At 38.9% G+C, this 9,840-nt stretch overlaps 1 long non-coding RNA gene across 1 annotated transcript; it reads left to right on the top strand.

Moving 5' to 3' along the window:
- The first annotated feature begins 1,966 nt into the window (after positions 1-1,966).
- On the top strand, positions 1,967-3,435 carry LOC147537014 (uncharacterized). The gene is made up of 2 exons (XR_015225952.1): positions 1,967-2,369; positions 2,615-3,435. It is a non-coding gene; the product is annotated as an uncharacterized LOC147537014 (long non-coding RNA).
- Positions 3,436-9,840: the final 6,405 nt, after the last annotated feature.

Below are 9,840 nucleotides of genomic sequence, written 5' to 3'. Positions count from 1 at the left end.
ACACGAAACCCTCTTTTCTCTTTTCTCTCTCCAACCTCGCCGGCCATCTCTTCAATCTATTCCACCTTCATTCATCATCTTCTTCTCTGTAGACCCTCCTTTGCTGCTTCATTCATCATCTTCTTCACTGTAGAGCCTACTTTGCTCGTTCACTCATCATCTTCTTCTCTGTTTTCGTTGAAGCCCAGACCTGAAAAGTTCTACCTTCATTCATTCGTCATCTTCTTCTTGGTGGAAAAACCGTTCCGAGATAGATAACCTTTTTACCTTTTTCGTGGTTCAGTCATCAGCTTCAGTCATCATCTTCTTCTCTGTAGAAACTTCAGTCATCATCTTCTTCATCCATAAAATCAGGTACCTTTTTATTAGTTGTTCATCCTTTTTTTGTGATGATTAGTTTCTGTTTTTGTTCCCAATGTTTACGATTTGTCCGTACAGTTTATGGTTTTTTCTCTACACTTCTGTTTCTGTACTTTCATTGTTCAGAATTTGAAAACATTTTGTTAAATGTTAACCTAACTTTTATAATGTGTTAACATATTTGTTGCACTGCTATCTAATGATTACTGTGATTATCATTTTATGAAATGATCAGACATTGCAGTGTGGACCATATGATTTTATCACATATATCTTGTTTGGTCGTTCAGTTTATTAGTTTTTTTCTCAAAACCTTTCCTGTTTTTGTAACTAAACAGGACAGTTTGTGTTAACATTGTGTACCTTTGTACTTCATTGTGTGTAATGTTAACAGTTCTGTATTATGTGTTAATACATTTTGTTAAATGTCCCCCTTTTCCCAGTTAATTTGCAATTTCCCAGAAACGCAAACATTTCTTACCAAGGTAAAACATTATTCCAGTTTATATGACAGTGCAAGGAATGTTGGAACATGCAAAACAATGCTACAACATTCCATATTTTGTTATAACATTTGACAAGCTGTTAAGACATTTTATGATACTTTCATAACATTTTATTCAAATTTGCAGTATGGAACCTGAAAGGTCACTTTCTACATCTCAAAATAATGACAAGAAGTTAGTATGTGACTCATGGGGCGACGTATTTACGGAGATTGGGCAAATATTCCCTGGTGGTGTCAAAGCTTTTCGACACGCTCTTGGTCGTTATACCATTGCAACCAAGAACAACTACAAATATATCAAGAATGAACCATGTCGTGTGACTGCCGTTTGTTCCAAACCCGGATGTAATTGGAGAGTCCACGGGGTTGCACCATTGGGATGTAAATCCGTGTTTCTTTTGAAAGAATACGAACCGATACACGATAGTCTCGATGTTGTTCTCAAACCTGCGGATCCCAAACTCTCTAGTAAACTTGTTGGCAGCCTAATGGATGACGACATCAGAAAACACCCAAATTGGAGTACTGCTGAAGTTAAAGAAAAGTTTCAAGACGATTACGGTGTTGAGTTGAGCTATTACTTTTCTTACGGTGGTAAGAAGGTAGCCATGGACAAAGTATTTGGGCAGGAGGGTGATTCCTATGCAAAGTTGAAGTGGTACGTAGATTCTTTGGCGACTACTAATCCCAATAGCATAATTGATTTGCAAATCGAACCCACTACCAATAGATTTGTCCGAGTTTTTATTGCGCTTCACGCATCTATCCTTGGGTTTCAACACTGTCGTCCCGTGATCTATATTGATGGAACATTCGCCAAAACACGTTTTAATGGCTGCATTTTAGCTGCGGTTACCAAGGACGGAAACGACGGTATGTTTTCATTTCACATCGTACGTTAACATTCTAATGTTCCTGCCAACACTTGACAAAATTTTAAGAACACGATCTACAATGTCGCTGCATCCAGTGAGATGATGCGTCATTTATTGGTGTCACTGAACATTACCAAGTATGTTTAGACATTGGATCATTTGCTAATTCACTATTGGTTTATGAATCAACAGCACTAATTTTGTATTATTATTTTTTTGTTAGGTCTCTTCCCTATTGCTTACGCAGTTGTGGACATTGAGAATGATCATAATTGGGATTGGTTTCTGCAAAATTTGAAATTAGTGGTGGATCCGATCAAACGTTACACCTTTATTTCGGATAGACATGCTGGAATTCTAAAAGGCGTGAAGAATGTTTTTCCCACCGCTCACCACTCATTCTGTGCTTGGCACTTACGATGTAATCTAAACTTGAGAATACGTAACGGGGCGCGCCAGTCACGTTATTTTCAGAGTCTTATGTTTACGGCGGCACGTGCATTACCCGAGAGCGAGTATCACGCAACCATTGAACAAATGGTTGAGATGGGTGGAACCAATGTGGAGAGGTTTTTCCAATCCCTTAATCCGGAATCATGGGCAGATTCCTTTTTCCCCGGAGATAGGTATTTTGTTTACTCATTTTCAGTTGAAATGTTGAAACACCACGAGCCTTGTTACCGGCACACTTTAAGTTTACCCAGTAATTATTTCACATTTAATCATAGCTTCTGTTATGAGAGGACATTCTTCCTAGTGTTTTGTCATTCCAATTGATGTTTACACATTTAGGGCACGGTTGGAACACAACATGATTTAATATAAGCATTCCGTACAATGTTGTTACAGACGTTATAATGTTGTCTTACAGGTATGGCGCCATCACTTCCCAACTGTCTGAGAGCTTCAACAACATGGTAAAGAAAGCCCGCGTTCTCCCTATTACAGCATTGTTGGATGCCATAAGACAGAAGATTATGAACAAAATGAGAAAGCATAGAGACGCCGCTATTGGATGGAATACATTTCTTTGCCCATCCATTAACTTGGAGCAACAAGCGAAATACAAAGTTGCGGAGACTTGGAGATACGTCGAGGCAGCCCCACTTATTTATGAAGTATATTCGACTCCACGCCATTCCGTAAATCTTGGTACTCTCACATGCTCTTGTCGGCGTTGGCAAGTAGATTCGCTTCCGTGTCAACATGCAATGTTATGCATCAACAAGACTCGGGGTGATAGTACATGTTTTTACGATCCAGTCTGGACGGTTGAGGCTTACAGGAACACATACCAACATTGTGTTTACCCCATTCCAAATTATGACGAACCCTATACTTTTGATCCATTAACCAAGACTCTTCCTCCACTAGTTAGAAGGGCACCAGGGAGACCACGTACAACACGGTTGCAGAGTTCCGGAGATGTTACCAGGAGGAAAAGAATATGTCGCAGGTGCAACCAACCCTCTTATCACAACAGTGCAACATGTCGGGCCCAACTGTAGTTCTCATTTTTCTAAATGCTTCAACATCAACGATATGTCTCAACATATTACAGACTGTCTGTACATTGTGTTGAATGTTTTAGAAAAATATTTTGGTATTTAGTACATATTTTGTTCTCTTGTGAAATTGTTATAACATTCTACAAAATGTTCAGTGAATGAATCCTTACATGTCTTACTATTATTTACAATGTGTCAACATTATGGATTTTTTTGAATACATTTGTATTAATGAAGGAACATTATTACATATTTCTCAAACAGTTATCAATTTGTCCCAGCATTGAAAGGAATGTTCTAACATATATGTGTATGTTCTTCCCTGAAACAAACTCTAAGGGGACAATGCATGTCACACATGTTGTTGAAGAAAAATAATAATATATTCAAATTTACTTCCCAAAATCATCCCATCCAAAATCATTGTATGTTGTTAACATCCCAAAATAATTTACAAACCATATTTGTTTGTAATCTAATCAAGAATGAAGTCGTTTCGGGTTTAGTGATATGAACATAACCCGTTACCTGAACAACTACTTCATTTTCGATTAAAAAAAATCCTTTACAAAAAAAACATACACAGGGGAAACTACTTCAAGCTCGGGCCAAGATATCGTATTCTCTTTCAAAATGTTGTGGGTTAGCTTGGCCCTCTTCCTTTGTGCCAGGGATACCCAATCTGGGTTTTCTGTACGCTGTTTGGGTCCTGTTGTCGTGCAGTCTGCCACGAGTTCTTCAATTTTCAAAATGACAAACAGACCGCAATCCGGGCTGTTCAAGACACAAACGAAATGTTAAAGCATAACCAATAATGTGTCTACAGTCACAGACAATTCTGAAACATAATGTTAAATGAGACTAAATTATTAATAACTACGTGTGTTTTTATCAAATTTCTAAAAACATATAAGTTTTTGTTCCAACATTTCCAGGAATGTTGGAACAATTTCAAACTAATTAAAACATGCATCATAATGTTGGAACAAATAAAGAGTGAGAACACTTACTTTTCTCCCTGAGTAGGGAATTCTGGCTCCCCAACGACATCTGCATATTTTTGTTGGGTTCCAAACATTGTGAACCCAACTTCTTCCATTACATCCTCGACATATGCCGCGTACTCCCTGGCATTTTCGTAACAGTCCTTGGCGTTCTTCTTGTCAAATGACATTGAGTCATAATGGGTCCACCTATGGAGAAATACATTGTATATCAATAGTGTCCAGTGCCCCCCCCTTGTTGCGTCCCCCGTTGTTGGGTGGCAGACTGGTGCACACACAAACAAGATCTCCGGTTTCCCAGCATTATTACTCAACGTGCGATTGAGCATATGTTCGATTGAAGCTTGGTTGACCTCCGACTTTATCATTGTCTGTCGAACAAACACAAAGTTATCAAAATGTTCACTCATATAAAAGATGACGATAGGAAAACATTCTAATCTCTTCACTTACGTAGATCTCTGATGGGAGGCAAAGCACACACTTTTCTTTCAATTCTTTGTGGTTAGTGACGAAGGAACTGGCCCAGTTGATAATCTGTGAATCGCATTCTAGATTCATCATCAACATGTCGAGCTGCTTTCCACATATGTCGTTTATCCCGTCACTAAACCACACTTTAGTACTGGAAAATGTGGAAAAAACAGTGTCACCTTTTGCAATGATAGGACATATCAGCCAATGCTAGAACATTACAGTAAGTTAAAATTAATGTTACAACACAAACAAGAATGTTTCAACATTACAGTAACCTACTCGTACCTTTTGTCACTTTTCCTGATGAATTCTTCCATCAGACCCTTTTCATCTTCCTTGACATTCTTCCAGACTGGGCTTCTTCTCCAGTTTCCAAGCTTCTTAACTTTCTCCTCTTCTGACTTTCCGGCTCCCAACTCTATAATGTCCTCTACATTGATTGTTTTCTTTTTCTCGAGTTGCTTGCCTTTCTCGGTCATGGTTCGGGTTCTTGGCTGTGTTTTAACCCTCTTCACCAAAGAGTTTGGTTTGTTTTTATCTTTCTTTTCCACCACTTCAGCCGTTTCAACCTTTGGCTTATCTACAAAATCGTCTTCAGAAGAACTTTCGTTCTCCACGATCTCGTAGTTTTCATATTCTTTGGCCACTTCACAAACCTCTGAAAAGAAAGCTGAAGGCCAAGTCAGCTGGAAGTCTAGTTCTTCCGTCTCTTTTTCACCTACATTCAAAACACTTGCAAAAGACTTTTCACCTGTCCCCCACCACCACACGTTTAACTAGTCAACATTCGATAGAAAACCAAATCTTAACAAAAAGCATTCTCCAATTCTTGATCAATATATATAAACGTTATCACGGATGTTCCAACATTTTACGTATTTATGTGGGAGAAGAACACTTACTTGTTTGTTTCTTATTTATTACTTAGCCGACCAGTCTATTGTCGTTCGTGGTAAAAGAAAGTCTTCAATTGTCGTGGTAAAAGACATCGTGGGAGTACGATAGAACTCTTTTACTTACCGTTTATCAAAAAACTTGTAACGATGGCCGAACAATTTATGTTCATACCAATCATCTGACAAGTAAGTAAGAATTTCAGAGAAGATAGATTGATTGCACACAAGTTAATACGTTGCTTTAAAAAAAAAACTAGAAATAAAACCAACTTTAATCTAAACAAAGACAATATTCATTACTTTTATAACAGTATCTCAAATGTTGAAGCATTCTGGTGTTTGCTCCAACATTTCCAAATTCTTATCAAGCAAAGACAGGAATGTCAACAGAAGTAAAGAATTGCGTGAGCATTTACTCACTTGACCCAGCAACTTGGCTCTCTTTCTGCTCCTGGTTGTGCCCCTCCCCTGAAGTTTGACCCTTTTCCAACTCATCAGAAATTGCCTTCTTACCCTTATTGTCTATTTCTGCTCCTTCAGCTTGGGCTTCGGCATCACTTTCTTTTTCGTTGCGGGCTTCTACGTTTACTTGTTCCGCATTTTTTGGGGCTACTTCCTGCTCCACTATCTTCTCTCCACCATCTCCACTCTCCACCTCTTGTCTAACCTCCCCACCCTCCACCTCCTCTCCAACAGTCACCAACTCTCTACCAACCTCGTCTCTAACATCCACCTCCCCTCCTAGACCAAAATCAAATTCCAATACATCATTTTTCTCTCCTCTCTCTCTCTTCATCCTCTCCAACTCCTCTTTTAATACTTCTCTCTCTCTCTTAACCATCTCACTCTCTCTCTTAACCATCTCACACTCTCTCTTAACCAACAAATTTTCTTCTCTCAACCTCTCCACTTCCTCCTTCAACTTTTCTACTTCCTCCTCATTCATCTCCTCCACCACCCTCTCCGTGAACTTTAACAACTCTTCCTCTTCCACAGACTCCGCCACCAACTCCACCTTTACCTACAAGAAGGGATACATAAGGTTATTATCTCAACACCTCTTAAAAAAACACATGCACTTAATTAAATGTTCCAACATTCTTGCAAATGTTCCAACATTTCCTCAAATGTCAATCAGACATCAGTTATGTTAGAACATTAGTTTAAATCACCGAGACATTATAAGAAATGTTAAAACAAATTACCTGCTCTTCTGTAATGCTTTCCAGCTCTTCTTCCAGTCCTTTAAGGAAGAATGGCTCGATCATCCATCGAGCAATTCTAGGACTGACCCCTACTTCTCCAACCAGGTCCTCATGGATCCTGGTGTGCATGCAATACCAGTACTGCAAAGAAATTAAACACTCTTAGGTCAGTACTGTTTTTCTTTATCACCATAAGAAATGGAAACACATTTTATAACATGCCCAAACATTCTCCAAAATGTTTCAGCATTACAGAAGCCTCAAAAGAATGATGAAACATTTAAAAGAATGTCAGAGCAAACTATTTTGACTTTTATCACTATAAGAAATTATGAAACATTTAAGTGCATGGTTATGAATACTTACGGGGAGAAGAGTCAGGCATCCTGAAGCTTTTGCCGGGTCTTCCGAGTGCTTGTTTATTCTCTCCATCATGTAGGAGTGAATAGCTCTCGCCCATGAAACTCTTTTCATCATTCTCTCCGTTTGGAGATTGTGATAAAAACTCCCGACAACCGAGGAGCCGGCAGCTGAAGCAAACAGGAATGTGGCTGCCATGTACATAATCCATAGTTTCAAGAACTCAATGGCCGGAGCCTTTGTTCTTGCAGCCACATGCAAAGCCTTTTCGATGCTGGGACCCCCAAAAGATGCAGCCTTTCCCTCAACAATACAGTCTTTGAAATACTTGCTCAAAAACTGGTCCTTAGCCACATCTATGGTGACATTGGTTGGGAATGCATCATATATTTGTCCTTCCATTGGGACTCCCAACAACAAAGCAACATCTCCGGGAGTGAACTGAATCAACTTCCCTCCGATGTTGAAGGCTTGGCTCTGTTTGTCATAGCAGTACAGAAGATCATAGATGGCTTTGTTCGGCTTCTCCATCACATTCTCTGTTCGGAAACTAAAACTGGTCACTGCCTTAAATAAGGCCCCGAATGGTGAAGAAAGCAACATCTCCCTTTGCTCTTCAGTAATATATAACTGCAATTCCCGCGCCACCTTGAAAACTGCTTTGAAGTTACATTTGTAATTGAAAGCAGCTTTCTTCTTCTGCTCTTTAGCCCCTGTTGGTTTTGGTTGAGGCTCCAGCTTGTCCACTCTCGCCTTTGAAGTAAACCCACGGTGCTTCACAGAAACAATAACAGAAATGTCAGGGCATTCAACAAAATGTTCAACAGTAAACTTAATGCTTCATCACAATAAGTAATGGCAGATTATTGTTTAATGTGTCTACACAATAAGCATAGGCCTCTACACAATAATGACAGATCAATAACTGAAGAAACATTTTACAGAATGTTAACACACTAACAAATATGCATAACAATTATAAGAAATGTGCGAACACAAACATTATCGTCAGAACATTGTAAAAAATGTTTATGCAATAACACACCTTTGCTTATTGGGGGCTCGCAACTTTCTTGCCTTTTTTGCTTGGCCCAGCATTTGATGGCTCTTCAGCAGGTCTCTTCCTGGGGCTAGCCCTCACAGGAGTCTGTTGTTTCTTATCAGCACCATCTCCTTTCTTTGTGTTAGTTTTAACCATCTTGGGATTGTCTGCAAAAGTTCATATGTTTCAAACAAACACAAAGACAAACAAAAGCAGAATGTATCTACACAACCAAAATGTATAAACATATACTAGTTTTTTTTTTCACAACCATGAATGTTAAAAAAAAAACATTCTGTTAATCAACAACCCATAAATCTTGATCAAATGACTAAATTTCTCCACAGAAACATAAATGTTAAAACAACCCTAACCTAGAAACTTGATGTAGTATCATAAACACCCAAATGACCTTTATGTGTAGATGCATGCTTTCGAAATCACTAACAACTATCAAAATGTCTGAACATAATCCAACATTTCTTCAACACAACCCACAATGATAAACCAAATCATGCACTTGATCATAAACAAAGACAGACCCCCAAAAAACAAAGACAAAGTACTAAATGTCTCCACAGAAACCTAACTTTCGGATCACAACCCTAAATGTTAAAACAAAACTAACCTAGAAGCTTGATGAAGAACCATAAACACCCAAATGGTTCCGAAATCACAAAACAACAACCAAAATGTTTTATCACAAACTTTAGAGCAACTTAACCCTAAAACTTTTTCGAAAAACAACCCAAAATGATTTATCACAGACTATAGATCAGACTACTAAACTTGAAATCATAAACCCTAATTGTTTGAAAACTCCCCCAAATTTTCAAACACCCCTAAATCTGTACCAAAACCCACAGATGTGAAACAAGAAACCCCAAAAATGTTCCAACAATCCTAATAATTTACCAACAACAGAGAGAGGATCAAGAGTTAGAGGAAGAACAGAGATGTACCTGTTTGTGAAAGAGAGAGAAATCGAGAGAGAAGCTTGAGATTCGTTGAAACTGAGCGAAATAGAGAGAAAAAAGAGTAGATCCGGTTGCTTAAATAGGTTTGGTTGAGAGAGATTCGGCGGTAACGTTTCGAATCAAATAGGGTTTAATGGCTGGAGATTATTTCGCTTGAAAAAGAGAAAGAGGGAGATAGAGATGGACCGGTTTCTGGTTTTGATCGAGATAGAGAGGAGAGATAGAGAGGAGAGATAGTGAGCAATCGGTTGAATGAAGAGAGAGAGAGAGATGGAGAGTTTTGTGTCTCACCGGTTTGAATGAGGAGAGAGAGCGCGCGGAGTCCGAGAGAGAAGAGAGTAAGGCTGACATGAGTGATGAGAGGGTTGTGTCTAATCAAGCTTGGGCGGGAATTGAGTGAGGGATAAGAGAGGGAACAAATTGTTTTGGAGGGATAGAGAGGTAATCTAACATTTTGGGTTTTTTTTGAAATATAATTCCCTATTGGGTTGGATTTCCTATTTGGGCTCCTTTTTTGGGCCTTAGATTTATCCTCTCCTTTGAAAACCCCGTGTTTATAAATAGGTCCCTCCTCCCATTTGTAATCTGGACAGTTGATTGGGGCAACGGTCCAGATTACAAATGTGCA

This window comes from Eschscholzia californica, unplaced genomic scaffold (genome assembly GCF_041429995.1).
Source record: "Eschscholzia californica isolate CP2 unplaced genomic scaffold, dmEscCali1.0.p SCAF_5, whole genome shotgun sequence".
Taxonomy (NCBI): Eukaryota; Viridiplantae; Streptophyta; class Magnoliopsida; order Ranunculales; family Papaveraceae; genus Eschscholzia; species Eschscholzia californica.
Note: the sequence above shows the minus strand (reverse complement) of the source record. Positions and strands in the feature narration are given on the sequence as shown.